Raw genomic sequence first — 15,768 nt, 5'->3', positions numbered from 1 at the left:
TGTATGGCAAACAGTCTGGCCAAGCGAGACTAACCCAGAATAGCGACGCTTTATGTGTTCATGTGGTTAATGAACCTACAGGAATTTGATTTTTTGATTGCGACATAATCACATTTATAAATTCCCTTAATCAATAGTGACGCATGAAATAGAATATCATGATTGGAATATACTGTAGGAAATTGTATGCTCTCACAGTAAAGCCAATATTAGGCAGATCAGCCAAAGTACTGACTGTGACTATGCTATCCCCAGTTCTTCCTCTTCAGAAGCAGCATTCCAATTTCCCTGGATCAAAGGCATACTTGTCCAATCTGGACGGTAATACGGCGACTTACTCTAGCTTCTGTGACATATTAGGGCCATTATGTAACAACAGTTTAGACTTCTTTAGAGAATTCCGCCCACTTTGCAGTCGCAGCATTTACATTAACCATGAACGTCTTTTAATTCGCAAATTTAAATACCATAAAGTACACCTTGAGATGTCAAATGTGAGGAATCTAGTTAGGCCAGTGGTTTTCAACCGGTGGTCCAGGCCCACCAGTGGTCCTTGAGAGGGTTCCAGGTGGTCCCCAGCTTTTTTTTTGGCTTTTCTGCCTTTATTGATAGTATCAAGTGAAGACAGAGGGAGAGAGAGAAGGGGGGAGACATGCAGCAAAGGTCGTCATGAACGGGACTCGAACACGCGATGCGCTGTCAGGCGTATATGGCATGAGCCTGGACCACTTGGACAGCGGGTGCCAAATGATGGAGAGTTTGTAACCAAATGGACCCTTATAGTGTAGATCTTTAACTCTTGAGAGTGTAAAATGAAACCAAATGGAACCTTACGGGTCCATACCATTTGGTTGATTTTAGTCATATAGTCTTTTTTAAATTTTAAATTTAGTTTGTCACATTTTAGTCACCTGGAATGTTTTAGTGTTGTTATTGTTATTTCTTTTTTAAGAATTGTTTATTTTTATAATGATTATTTGATAGTTTGCCTGTTATCTCTGCTATGGTACCACATCAACACAGCATGGAATTGTGGACAAAATCTTATCCAACGACAGCAAAATAACACAAAGTTTTGGGTCTGAGAAGCTACATCTCATTAAATGGTGGCGGGTGGCTCAAATGCAGAATATATAACATAATGCACCTTAATTTTACTGTGAGAGTATAAAAATACTCGATTAACACTTTGCAGCATAAGATATGCAAAGTCATCCAGCACTGCCTGAAAGTGAATAAGACCAACTATCTGGAACGAGGCTGTCTAGGTCGATCAGCGATGGAATGCCTTGACGCAGCATTTATCGCTCAGACACAATAATAACCTCTGAGGTATTTGGGCTCCATCTGATAATGAACCAGCAGCGCCTTATCAGCCTCTCAGGCCTCTGTACTCTGGCCATGATCAAGGAAGAGTGCTTCCACCATGGCTGATAGCAGAACTAATGGCAACAATGAAATGATGGCTTGTGACAATAAAATGCATTCAGGCCAGATTCCGACAGGCCTTCCTACTTGAATGAAAGCCACTGTGCCTCGAGGGAAACAAACTACCTACAGTATGTGATTGCTTTTCCTACCACTGACGTCAAATATTGGTGATAGACCACTGTGATTGGCAGCTTGTACAGTAAGTCAGTGCAGCAGAAGCTGGGAAGTTGAAGCCAGTATTTGAGGTTGGAGTGCTGCCGCTGACGCATGATTGATGATACTGTTTGTATGTAAATATATTTTCACTTCCTCTTCTTCAATTCCCATCTTCAAAGAGACTGCATGAAACTGTGTTGACTGAACAATGCATACAAAATTGTGGGGTTTTTGACGTTCAAAATGAGTTTAAAAAATCATGGAAAAGCATTAATACGTGAGAGTGCAGGCAGGTGTATTAAGTAACTAAATAAATATTTAGAGCGATCTTTTGTTTTATTTTATTGTACTGTATCATAGTGTATAGACCTTCTGAACGTCTTCAGTCATTCTATGGATCTCCATTTCCACAATTACGCTATTATACTGTAGAGTAGACTTACCGGTATGTGTGTGGCTGTTTGGTTGAATGTATTTGCATATTGCCTGAAAGAGTGTGTTTGAGCATGTGTGTAATGTGTATTTATTTCGCTACTGTGAGGCGGAAGGGTTCTCCTGACACAATCAGGAAACGTTGTCAGTTCGCAGGTTTATCTGAGGCCCAGCTCAGCATTCCCACTTGGTGTCGGATGTGACGCTCCATTAAACATCACGTACGTAATATCATCGCCTTCATGATAATATGACAGACTGAAGTCCCTATCAGCCACGCAGATGCAACCACTGGGAATGACTTGGTGAAACTACTGTAGCTCTAGAGTCTGTGTGTATGCATGTATGTGTTAAAAAATCACCCCCCCCCCCCCCCCCCAGAGCTCTCTCTCTCTCTCTCTCTCTCTCTCTCTCTCTCTCTCTCTCATTATAGCAGTGCAGCACTATCTCTCTCTTTCTGTTTCTGGCACAACAGTGCCACTTTTGCCCCTACTGGTAGTGGTAGTACATAGTCACATACATAGGTTAACACGGACATTGCTGTTCCTTGGCGTGGTTGCACCACAGCACCACTCAAAAAGAGAACCCCTGATGCAGATGTGTTATGGAGATAGATGAGAGAGAGATGATGAGAGAGAGAGAGGGGGGGGGGGGGGGGAGTTTGTACCTGCCAATTCAATTCTCCATAGGGCCGAGAAGTTGTTCTTGATGTGGGGATAAATCAATTCCTTCCTCAATTCCATTGAAATTGCATTACATTGTTTATAGTTCTGTGAAAACCTAAACCCGATGTGTGTTTCATAACTAATTACTTCACGACCACAAGAACAACATTCTGTTCTTCCCCCATTTGAACTTTGGGGCTGAAGTGCTGCCTTCTAGCAATCTTACACATTGTATTTGTTTTGATATTTTCAAACCTGCTCTTACCCATCCTCACTCAGCGGGGGAACTTTCATTACAACGGAACTGTGTACTCCTTCCTGAAATCAAAACAAAGCCAGGGAACAGTACACAACAGCATCTGTCACACAAATTATGATGAATGTGCACGTGTTGAAACTCACTCCAGGGATGATGAGAGGAAGATATCTTTATAAAGGTTGGATTATCAAGAGCCAAGCCACGCTGAAAGTGGTGCACCGCAGCGTGAGCCATTGCGCGTGCCGCCACGTGCAATGGTTCTTTTGGAGTAAATTGAAATGAATAAACATGACAGTACGGTATGCACCCCATGTCTGATGGCTGATGCTGGCTGTTTTGAAAGCACCCATGAATTATGTAAATCAATTCCAAGTGAACAAGCAATATTTTGCCTGCAGATGTATATGTTTTTGCTTCCACGGAGTACAGTACAATGCTCCAGTGTACAGAGTTTACAGTAGAAATTACCTGCTTTGACTTCAGGCCCATGACTCCATACATAAAACAGTGTGTGAACTGGTAGCTGCTCCACACGTGTCTGCCATCATGATTCCCTTTACAGTGGAAGAGTGATGCCTGATGTATAGTGCTCACAAAGCGACGCATTGTAAGCTTGTAGATCTGGCATTTTTGGTGCAGGACACCGGCTTACAACTACATATAAATCAGGCTTGAGAGAATAAAAGGGAGAGAACTAGAAGGGGAGAAGTATAACACAGCCAGCGAGCGGAGGATTAAGCTAGATGTTCAAAATCGGTTAATTGTAACCAGAGATGAAACGGTCCCTCTGTCACAGTAAATGGCTGGTAAGCTAACCTTGGTTCCCAAGACAATTTGGGCGAGATGACGGCGAAGGATTGTGTCAAAAACCAAAAAACTGAACAGGGTCTTGTTTCTGTGGAAATTCTGTTTCCATAAACCGTGATATTCAGTGCTTATACGCTATAGTGCACACAGTACACGATAGAGTACATCACATTTCTCTCTATAGGACTTGGGGTTTGATGCCGATTGGTTATTGTACTGAAGTGGCACAATAATTTGGTTGAGAGGATAAATGTTTGGCTATAATGTATTTATTTTCGTCCGGTCCAACCCCAAAAATAATGAATACACTAATCTGTGAAAGTGAAGGTGAAGGTTTTATTAAAATGGGATTCAATCCCTAATTCTATAATTCTTTTCATGTTGGAAAGTGGTGACAACCCGAGATATAGCCAACGTCCCCAAGTCATGTCTGGATGTGGTCCCAGACAAAAGGGAGTACAGTAGGTACTGTAGTCAGGTTCAGGTAAAGCTATATGACTATGATGACAGGGCGCCACAGGGACAAAGACAGAGCAGCCAGCCAGTCTGATCATCAGGGTTGAGACAGCACTCTTTCATCTTCTGAGGGCTTCTGGGTTCATTCCCATGAGTATCAGTCTCACAGGTCACTGAGAGAGGCACACATACTGTATACAAGAATTACCTATACTGGTCATTCTAGCATGATCTCTTCCTTTCAGGAAAATAATGGTTAACTATATGATGCATGCATGCATGCATGCTGGATGCATGCATGGATGCATGAAGAGAATCACATCACCGCATGCAATGTCTATATATGTGAACAACACATTCATAGCAAACTAGCATACTGTACTGAAATAAAGTATTTCACAGGATTTTACTGTGTACACAAGCACATTGCTAACATACAGAGTCACAGAGCTTAATACAAAACAGTTATAGTACACTAATAATGGGGAAATCCCCTCTTGTGTCTCTCTATTACAGTATTGTATATTTGGGCTCTGATCAAAACGTGAAAATCAAAGGAGCTCAGCAGGATCCACATGGGGATGGCGTGGCTCCATTGGGGATCTTGGACTATGCATGTAGCCAGCCTATGACATCAGTCATCTTATGACATCCTTAGTCTATGATATCGGTGTTGTATGACTCCAAAATTGGACGCACGCACGCACGCACGCACGCACGCACGCACGCACGCACGCACGCACGCACGCACGCACGCACGCACGCACGCACCAATGATCCACATTGGTACACGTTCCAGATGTGCTCTAGGAGACCGTTCGACTTTGTGGACAGTCAGGCAGTGAAAACAAAGCAATGTAGACATCTGTCGTTGCTTTTCTCTGTGGCTGTCGCCTTTTTTATAGCTCATCATAAAATCAAGCTGAATGCGTTTCCACACATGTGGCATGGATTCAGGTAGGCTATAGCCCAAAACCCAAAGGTACTGAAATAGATCGGGGAGCCGAATGCAGTGTCTGCCTTTCAGCAACTGTTTATCGTGTGGGGGAATCTGACCATTTTCTGGTATACAACTGAATTCATTTCAAAGACATGCCATTTCAGACCATTTGATCTTGAATTTGACAGTCTTTAATTTTTCAAAGGGTTAGGTAATTTTGTGCTGTTAAGCATTTTCCACCTTTACAACTAGCTAATGATGGCTCAATCCAATTATGAGTTGTCATTGTCTCCACCAGGCCGAATGCATGGGGAGAGAGTATGTTTGTCTCCACCAGGCCGAAGGCATGGGGAGAGAGTATGTTTTGCACTCCGTCCGTCCGTCCGTCCGTGTGTCCGTCCGTCCGTGTGTCCGTCCGTCCGTCCGTGTGTCCGTCTGTGAACAGCTAATCTCTGGCACCGTTGGCTTGATCGCAGCCATACTCTGCACACACACTCCCTGAATGCCAGAGCTGAACCTCTGCCCCAAAGTTTTCACATTGGCCTGTTATAGCGCCACCAGGAGGCCGCTTTGTGCAAAACAAATGTTTTGACAGTACACCTACAGATTTTGTCCAAACATTACGCAAATTGGTACACAGTCTCTCTAGAGCCATTCAACAAAACTGGTCTTTCAGATTTTTCAGACTCCATCCTGATTGGCTAAGATTGGCTTCCAAAGTTCGCAGGAGTGCTCCGTTTCAAACAAAATGCAGCAAATCATGAACACATGGTGTGATTTCCGTGAAATTTTGCACGCACATTCCCACTAGGTCGAGGAAGAAATGCCACTTGAATATTTTTAACTCAGCCTCATGGTGGCGCTATACCTGGCCGATTTGTGTTTTTACCTATAACTGCACCGATCTGTGTAAAACCATGTATGCACACTCCCTAGAGGCCAAGGAAAAACCTTTGCCTGGAAATTTTCACATCTGCTCTTTATAGCGCCACCAGGAGGCCGACATATGTAAAACACATTTTCTAATATTACTCCTTCAGATTTTATCCAAATTTCACGCAAATCGGTACACATGCTCTCCATAGTCTTGTGATTTGTTTGATTTCTCATAATTATCCATCCTGATTGGCTACGATTGGCTTCTAAAGTTTTCAGGAGTAGCCCGTTTTGTACCCGTTTTGTACAAATTGCCACAACTCCAAATCAGCCTCATGGTGGCGCTACAACAAGTCGCGTCGCGTCACACACACACACACACACACACACACACACACACACACACACACACACACACACACACACACACACACACACACACACACACACACACACACACACACACACACACACACACACACACACACACACACTAACCTGTTCTTCTCTACTGTTCACCAGATCACCAGATCACCAGATCAGCTCCTTGACTCTGACATTCTTCTCTACTTTGCTGCCATGTTTTCATTACAGTAGTTCTGTAGTAACAGCTGTCTGCAAACCTCTTCCATCCACTGGGACACGACTTGTCTAAAAACACCAAACGGATTGATGACATTTTTAATGTACTGATAATCAATCAGGCTATAACACATAATTGTAATAACCAGTAAGACGCCAGGCTGTTCGCCTGGGTGACGGCAGACTGCTGGGCGAGCGCTGGCACTTTGGCACGGGGGGGGGGGGGGGGGGGGGGGGGGTCAGATCAACATATGCGGAGCGTGTCTTGAGTGTACAGGGTTTGATGAGGTCAGATCAACATTATGGAATGTCAGAACAGGTCAGCTCCATATATGGAGATCTAAGGGTGGCAGCGGGGGCAGTGTCTACACACACACACACACACACACACACACACACACACACACACACACACACACACACACACACACACACACACACACACACACACACACACACACACACACACACACACAAACCTGTTCTTCTCTACTGTTCACCAGATCACCAGATCACCAGATCAGCTCCTTGACTCTGACATTCTTCTCTACTTTGCTGCCATGTTTTCATTACAGTAGTTCTGTAGTAACAGCTGTCTGCAAACCTCTTCCATCCACTGGGACACGACTTGTCTAAAAACACCAAACGGATTGATGACATTTTTAATGTACTGATAATCAATCAGGCTATAACACATAATTGTAATAACCAGTAAGACGCCAGGCTGTTCGCCTGGGTGACGGCAGACTGCTGGGCGAGCGCTGGCACTTTGGCACGGGGGGGGGGGGGGGGGGGGGGGGTCAGATCAACATATGCGGAGCGTGTCTTGAGTGTACAGGGTTTGATGAGGTCAGATCAACATTATGGAATGTCAGAACAGGTCAGCTCCATATATGGAGATCTAAGGGTGGCAGCGGGGGCAGTGTCTTGAGTGTACAGGGTTTGATGAGGGCCCAGGTAGGGCCGGCTGCCGGGCGCGGCTGCACTAATAACTTTGGGGCAGGCCCGTCTAGAGTTTGAATGGACAGGTATCAGTCTAAAGGGAGACATCGAAGAGGAAGGACGGATTGCCACGAGCGGCAATTTTCCACTCGTCCGGGTTTTTGAGTGGTGCAAACCACTCCAACAACTGGCTTTGTACCTGTGTACCCGTGTTTGTTCGTACCAAAAAAACGAGCATGGTTGCTATGGTTAGCAACCAAAAAACGAGCATGGTTGCTATGGTTAGTATGTGACGTCACTGTCATCACAGATATCACGTCAGAGTGAATCAATCTCTATATAATCAATCTTTATAGTTATTCCTCAACAGATGCTAGGCATAGTCTAGGAACTATAACAATAAATGTGTAGTTGCAACACTCAGTTCACACGGGTGTGATTTTTTAGACAGCTGGTGGATATGGAAAAGAAGCTCCACTCACGCAGCTGAATGCCGCGACGGCCAGATTCCCGGAAAAGCTTGCCCCCGCGTGGGTGGAGCTTCATTTCCATCCACCAGCTGTCTAAAAGCCAGGAAGAGACGCCTGCTCTGAGCGGAAAACTACCGCGCCTATAGACGCCTAAGTGTGGAAACGGCTAGAGGCTGCTCTTCAGACTGACCTGCATTTTGTCCTTCCAGGTTGCTCAGCCACTCCAGCAGGCTGCTCTTCAGCTTTAGGAACACCTCCTGGACGCCCCAGCGGACGTCATCAGCCTCAGCCACACAGAACAGGAGAAGAAGGAGCAACGCAGTCTTCATGGTGAAGCCCAGACTCTGAGGACAACATGCATGACACCCTGTATTTATTGGAGGTTCAGACCCTGACATTGATCGGTTCGTTCATTGGGGGGAGTGACAGGTAGCCTGGCTAATAAGCCAGACTCAAATCACACTGTCAGCAATCTTTTTTTTTTGCCAACGGCTGATTCGGTCTGGCTTATTAGCCAGGCTAAGTGACAGGTACATTGTATTCCTGTTTCTCATTGGATGGAGGCGTGGAGAAGCATGAAGCATGTCAACTGATTGGTTCCTTCACGGAACGTAGGCTTTTAGGGGAGGTGGAGTCAGCGGTGTTCCTAAGAGCAGTGCTTCTCAGTGTGGGGTCACAATGTAGAAAGACAAACTGGTGTCAACATGTAAGCTATTCAAAGTACCCAAAAGTAAAAGTATTCATTCATTGCAGAGAACATTTCACAAGCTTTCAGAATGATTAGAAAATAGCAGATCTACAAGCTCAGCGTTGCTATTTTCAAATAGCCAAAGTAATATATATATATATAAATATATATAATAATATATGAATAATAATGAAGTGGTTATTGTGTGTTTGGTAATAATGTTCTAAATCTAAAAAGTAACTAGTAACAAACGTTTTCAATTAATTGCAGAGGAGTAAAAGGGGCCATTATGTGTGGGTCAAAGAGTACTGTAGGACTGTGTTGGACACATGATCAGTGATCAGTGCTGACAGTGTGTAAACATGTTGATATGATATTGATCTAACTTCATAAATCTACATGTGTAATCTCAGGGGCTGACCTGGGGCTCTACGTGTAGCTCAAAGGTTTACTCAATATTTCATTTCAACAACAAAAAGAGACATTCAATGTCACACACACACACACACACACACACACACACACACACACACACACACACACACACACACACACACACACACACACACACACACACACACACACACACACACACACACACACACACACACACACACACACACATTTTATAGGACAGCCATTTTATGATTTCTTTCATACATATTTTTCCATATTTAACTGTAAGCCTAAAACCGTAAAAATAGCAGATCTAGCCTACAAGCTCACAACGAGTCACTGTGCGACACACATTGATCTTATAGATCTGCTATTTGTTGATAAATCATGTTTAGGCCTATACTCTAATTCCAAGTCTAACTTCTAAATGTGACTATTTTATTAGAAGGTCTGTCATTGTGGAGTTTATTGTTTCTTATTTGTGTTCTTTCATGTCATATGAAAGCAGGGAATCAGCTACAAATTGACATATTGGTTGTTCAGTTTGACCCACCAGTTTTGAACATATGGGCAGTATTATGCGTGTCTTAAGTACCAGGTCTTATTACTTAACTTAAGACCTGGAGGCGTGATCAATGCCATTTGGCTATTCTGAGTGGCCAAACTGCATTGACCACGCCTCCAGGTCTTAAGTTAAATCATAAGACCTGGTACTTAAGACACGCATAATACTGCCCCATATGGTGTATAGAGTAATGTCTTGCAGAGAAACAGGGAGTTGAGAAATCAGGCCTGAAAGGTTCACTTCTGTGATCTGTGACAGGATCGAAGCATCAGTAGGAATTGTTAAATAATAGACTGGAATAATATGACAGTTTTATTAAATGCTTCCACTGCTAAGTTGATAAAAAGCTGCGTTACAATTACAGTAAGTTATTAATTAATCACAATCACCAACAGTCAAGGTGTTTTTTTCACATTTACAGTACAGCTGTGAAAACATTACACACACATTGACCTCCTCTACAGTAACAACAGTGATATTATTGCATATATACCTCCCCTACAGTGACAATACAAACACAATAATATCAAAACGCCATAATAAAAGCCAGAAGGATAGCAAAATCAGTAGAAAAAGAACATAGGAAAATAGAAAAAAAAGCATAATAATAATTGAAAATCTATATCCTGCCTGCATATCTATCATACCGGCAGATTTGTGTCTGGCCACTGCAAGGCTATGCCTGCCTGCCTGCCTGCCTGCCTGCCTGCCTGCCTGCAGTTCAGTACATTAAGTAGATGTAAATGAGCTGCTGATCTCTCTCTGTGTTGTTTGGATTCAAACCGCCGACCCAGGGATCATTGGACGACCTGCTTTTTTTAAAATACATTTTAAACATATTCATGAATATTCATACATTTTAAGCACATTTCAAACATCTGAACAACATATTCATGAAATTTCAAACATTTTAAACACATTTCAATAGATTATTATTATATTATTATTTCAGAAATATAGCCTAACCAATATGTTCAAAAATATATTACAAAAATTGCATATACATCACGTGGCGTTGTGAGCTTGTACATCGGCTATTTCATTTTATCTTAGGGACTCAAGTGGTTAAACTTGTTTGTTAAATGGATCCCTGGCTAATAAGACAAACATGCCTTAGAACATTATACTTGCCCTCTATAACTAAAATAAAAAATACTCAATAGGGACTGCTCCTATCGCAAGTTGATGATATATGGTCATATGTCCATTATGGTGATGGTCTAGCCCTATGGAATGTATGGAATGCATATGCTAATAATTAAAGCAATATTTGAAATAGTGTAGCACATGCCACATGCACATTCCATATAGCTTCCATAGGGCTGGACCACACATGGACATATGACATCATCAACTTGCGACTCCAATAACCAAGCTGGTTATTGGAGTGGTTTGCACCACTCAAAAAATACAAAGTGTGTCCAACTGCTTCACTGAAACCCTACTATAGTTCAGTGGCTCTCAACCTGTGGGTCGTGATCCCCTGGGGGCTATACATGCTTTCAATTTCCCCAGATGAAATTAAAAAATACCAATAAAATAAGAAGAAAAAAAACACAAAACAAACATTACTGCATCAAAAATAATCAACACAATATACTATAAAGACTGCATATTCAAAGATTGGTGAAATTGTCCAAGAAAGAGGCAACACAATCAATCTACAAGCTCATTTGTGAACTTGTCAAAAGTTATATATTACTTTTTTCTTGGGCCCCTCTGGAACCCCCTCTGCTCTAGTATTTCCCTTTTCACCCAATGTCCTCTCTGTAAATAGCTAATCTGCAAGCTCACAATGCATCATATGAGCTTGTATAGATCACTGTGCGCTTGTAGATCTGCTATTTTCGCAGAATGTTTGCCCCCAGACTACGGTCACTATAGGGTTCAAGTTGTGAAAGCAAAATGAATAACATGCTAAAGCATCATAGTTGGTATGGTGTGTTTTTTAAAGTGGTTATGGCTACAACAGTTTGTACTTCTGTACAATAATATTCTGATCATTTTCACTACTAATACTACTGTATTAATGTACTAATACCACTGAGCTGCAGTTTCACTGAGCTGCAGTTTACAGCTGCCTCAATCTCACAGATTGAGGCAGCTTTAACTGAGCATAACGTGTTAATCCATGTCCCAGGGTAAGTCAAGTAAGAGTAGTATGCACAGCCCCTCTTGTCTTCATCGTCAAGAGCATCTCCAATCTGCCAGTACCTGCCCAATAAACAACAATGTATTGAACCACATCCACTCAGTCACTCACATACAGTACCAGTACCTGCACAATAAACAACAATGTATTGAACCACATCCACTCAGTCACTCACATACAGTACCAGTACCTGCACAATAAACAACAATGTATTTGAACCACATCCACTCAGTCACTCACATACAGTACCAGTACCTGCACAATAAACAACAATGTATTTGAACCACATCCACTCAGTCACTCACATACAGTACCAGTACCTGCACAATAAACAACAATGTATTTGAACCACATGCACTCAGTCACTCACATACAGTACCAGTACCTGCACAATAAACAACAATGTATTTGAACCACATCCACTCAGTCACTCACATACAGTACCAGTACCTGCACAATAAACAACAATGTATTTGAACCACATCCACTCAGTCACTCACATACAGTACCAGTACCTGCACAATAAACAACAATGTATTTGAACCACATGCACTCAGTCACTCACATACAGTACCAGTACCTGCACAATAAACAACAATGTATTTGAACCACATCCACTCAGTCACTCACATACAGTACCAGTACCTGCACAATAAACAACAATGTATTTGAACCACATCCACTCAGTCACTCACATACAGTACCAGTACCTGCACAATAAACAACAATGTATTTGAACCACATGCACTCAGTCACTCACATACAGTACCAGTACCTGCACAATAAACAACAATGTATTTGAACCACATCCATACAGTGACTTTGATAGAATTACAATATAACAACATGTCAAATGTCTCACTGTGTTGTCAGTGGTGTTCCATCCACCCACGTCCAATTGCCCACGGCCACCTGACGTGTTCTGCTGAGACCAATCCATGATATTCTCCTGGCCCCATTCAATCGAATCAATCCTCTGATGAATACCTGATTATTTGTACATGATTGAATCATCATTAATTGTATCCAATACACTCACTTCTTCACTATAATTATGATCACATGCAACTATGTGGATGATGGATGACACATGCACACACGCACGCACGCACACACGCACGCACGCACACACACACACACACACACACACGCACACACTAACCTGTTCTTCTCTACTGTTAATGACCACCAGATCAGCTCCTTGACTCTGACATTCTTCTCTACCTTCCTGCCATGTTTTCCTTTCAGTAGTTATGTAGTAATAGCTGCATCCAAACTTCCATCCACTGGGGCACGACTCGAGATTTACTGATGAATATTCAATGTACTGAGTGATAATCAATTCTAACACATTGTAATAATAATAGTCAGAGATGTAGTGGAGTGTGTTTTCTACTACACCCATTTACTCAAGTACAATGTTCTGGTATTTACATTTCAATTTAAATGTTGGGATACTTTATACTTCTACTCCATTTAGAGGAAAATATTGTAGTTTGTATCCCACTACATTTATTTGACAGCTTTAGTTACTAGTTACTTTATACTGTATATTTAGATTATTAATAAGTACCATACATTAAACAATTTAGCCCTGTTTTATAATTCGGCCCGGGATACAGTATGTCACGTATTTGGCCGCGGACCCCCACCTAAAAATGTTTTGTGCAATGGTCCACCCCAGAAGATAAGATTTGTGTTAAAAAGATATATTCAAAAGTATTTCAAGAAATGATCAAAAATAGCACATGTACAAGGTATACAAGCTGTGGGCTTGTAGATCTGCTATTCTGTTCTAATTTGTGTTTACCCGGTACATTATTATTGTTCAATTAATGATAATTGTCAGCAGCAGTGCTGAGTTTACCCAGATTTTCCACCTCTAAATCGGTAAGGATTGCAATATCAATAGTAATAAACAATGTAATATTTATTCACAAAGATTTCACCTGCTGTCTGACCCTTCAGCTGCTTTACTTAATTTTTCAGTTGGGTATTCTCCAGGATCAGGTTGTTGTAGTCGGTCATGTTTCCCTCAGGGGTCAGGTTGTTATTGGCTACAAAGGACAGAAAATGGTGACAAACAGTTGTTGCTTCTGTAACATGATGAAGCCAAGCATCTGAAGATATTTTGTATTATGTGCATCACGTCTTCTTAACACCACTTTCTTTATCCTACTTTACAGATGCACAGTAATACACAAAAAAGAGGAAACAGTGAAAAATAGGTTAAAAAGAGAAGTCACAACAAAGTCTTTATAGTTGTCACAGCTAGAAATCCCTGAGTGAGTGATGCGGTAGTTTAGTGACATGGAATACTCACAGACGTCACAGTGCACAGCCTGGGCTATGTTCACAGTGGGTAGACCCTGAAAGTTTCATGGAAATCCACCCAATCGATTTAGCATTAGATGAAAGGTCACTGGGTCACCAAAATCATTACGGGTCATCCTTAAGGGATCATGAAGATGCACAGAAAATTCCATGAATCGAGCCAGCAGTTGTCAAGATGTTGTGTATTGGACCAAAGTGGTGAACGGACAGACAGTAGAGAAACAACAGCAACACGGACCGCATAGCGCTAGACGTGAGTGCGCTACAAGTGCGCAAGATTCTAGTCCTTAGAAACAGAGGGCTCCAATTTCGTCGCTGCTATTACCCGAGACGCGGCCCGCAATTCAGCCGCTGCCCGAAAATTACGAATATAGGAACTTGCTCTGTCCCTTAATGGTATTTTGGTCAAGCGTCACCCGCTATCTTTTTTGCAGACACCGGTATTTGCGCCTAGGTGTGGTCATGGGCGTGTTGGCATGTACGCTTTCCCCTAAATTGCTATTTTAGTCACACACATTTGGGAAGACGATAGTGGAGTTTAAAACCACCCGTAACTTATACCCGTAAGCCGTGCCAAATTAGTTTGGTAGAGCGGCACGCGCTGCACGCCTGCATGGAGATGTCCTTGGAGTAAGGCTGCGTCATCTCTCCTTATTCTCCTATACGCATCTCTTTGTAATTTTCCTATAATCAGCAGAAGTGAGTGCCTGCCACTTCCTTGTGTCCATGTTTATTATTGTATAGTCAAAGACGTTATTTGGCTTGTGCCAGGCATTGTGCGGCGTGCGCGATTCCAATCCAATTGATTTAATCCAATTGACCGACCTTTCCTTTTCGCTTGATACCGTTTCGTAGAGACGGCCTACACGCACAATCTATATACCAAATGAAAGCCCGAATTTCCTAGTTTACATAGTACTTTGAATTTTTAAATGAGCAAGATTTGAGCGAGTTGTGACTCAATGAAAAGAGAGTGTTCTTGGCTCTGTGGGGGTGGAGGAAAAAAAAGAACAGCACGAAGGGGGGGGGGGGGGGCAGAACAAGTGAGACTTCAAGGCAGCAACGCAACACTCTTCCATGGGATATAGACCGTAAGGCTATGAAGCAATATAGAACTGGGCATAACAGGCAACGGATAAGGGATCTCTTAAAGGCAATGGCACCTGGACTGGTGATTGGTTTAATTATTGTAACGCCCAAACCACACCTCTCTTTTAGTAGCCTGCAGAGGTGAAACTCCTAGCATGTGCAGCTGTACCTCACAGCGTTATGGCTCGTACACACTGCCCGATATTTGCTCCGATTATGCTGTCGGGAGCATTTTTGGCGCTCGCCGACAAAAACCCCCGATCTGACGTAAAATCGGGCTTTGATCGACGACGTTTTGCTCGCTGTGTGTGAAAGGAGCTGCGAGAAGATCCAGCACCGATAAAAGCGCTCGCCGACCATTTCTGAACATCTAACACGTTTAATATTTGACTCTGTCGCCGACTGGATATCATACAGTATGAACAGGGTTGCGACTGCGCCCCGATAAGGCCTGTATTACAGCCAATGAGAGCACACTGCATGCTCACAGCACTGCTGTCTGTCTGTCTGTCTGTCTGTTGTCTGTCT

The 15,768-nt window shown here is 42.6% G+C and overlaps 1 long non-coding RNA gene across 1 annotated transcript; it reads right to left on the bottom strand.

The window, feature by feature from the left end:
• Positions 1–11,774: 11,774 nt before the first annotated feature.
• Positions 11,775–13,097, bottom strand: LOC306941252. The gene is made up of 3 exons (XR_013792115.1): positions 12,980–13,097; positions 12,680–12,804; positions 11,775–11,879 (listed from the first exon to the last, which is right to left on the bottom strand). It is a non-coding gene; the product is annotated as an uncharacterized lncRNA (long non-coding RNA).
• Positions 13,098–15,768: the final 2,671 nt, after the last annotated feature.

The sequence above is a fragment of the Electrona antarctica genome (assembly GCF_951216825.1).
Source record: "Electrona antarctica genome assembly, chromosome: 17".
NCBI classification, from domain to species: domain Eukaryota; kingdom Metazoa; phylum Chordata; class Actinopteri; order Myctophiformes; family Myctophidae; genus Electrona; species Electrona antarctica.
The sequence above is the reverse complement of the archived record's forward strand: the minus strand, read 5'-3'. Positions and strand labels throughout refer to the sequence as shown.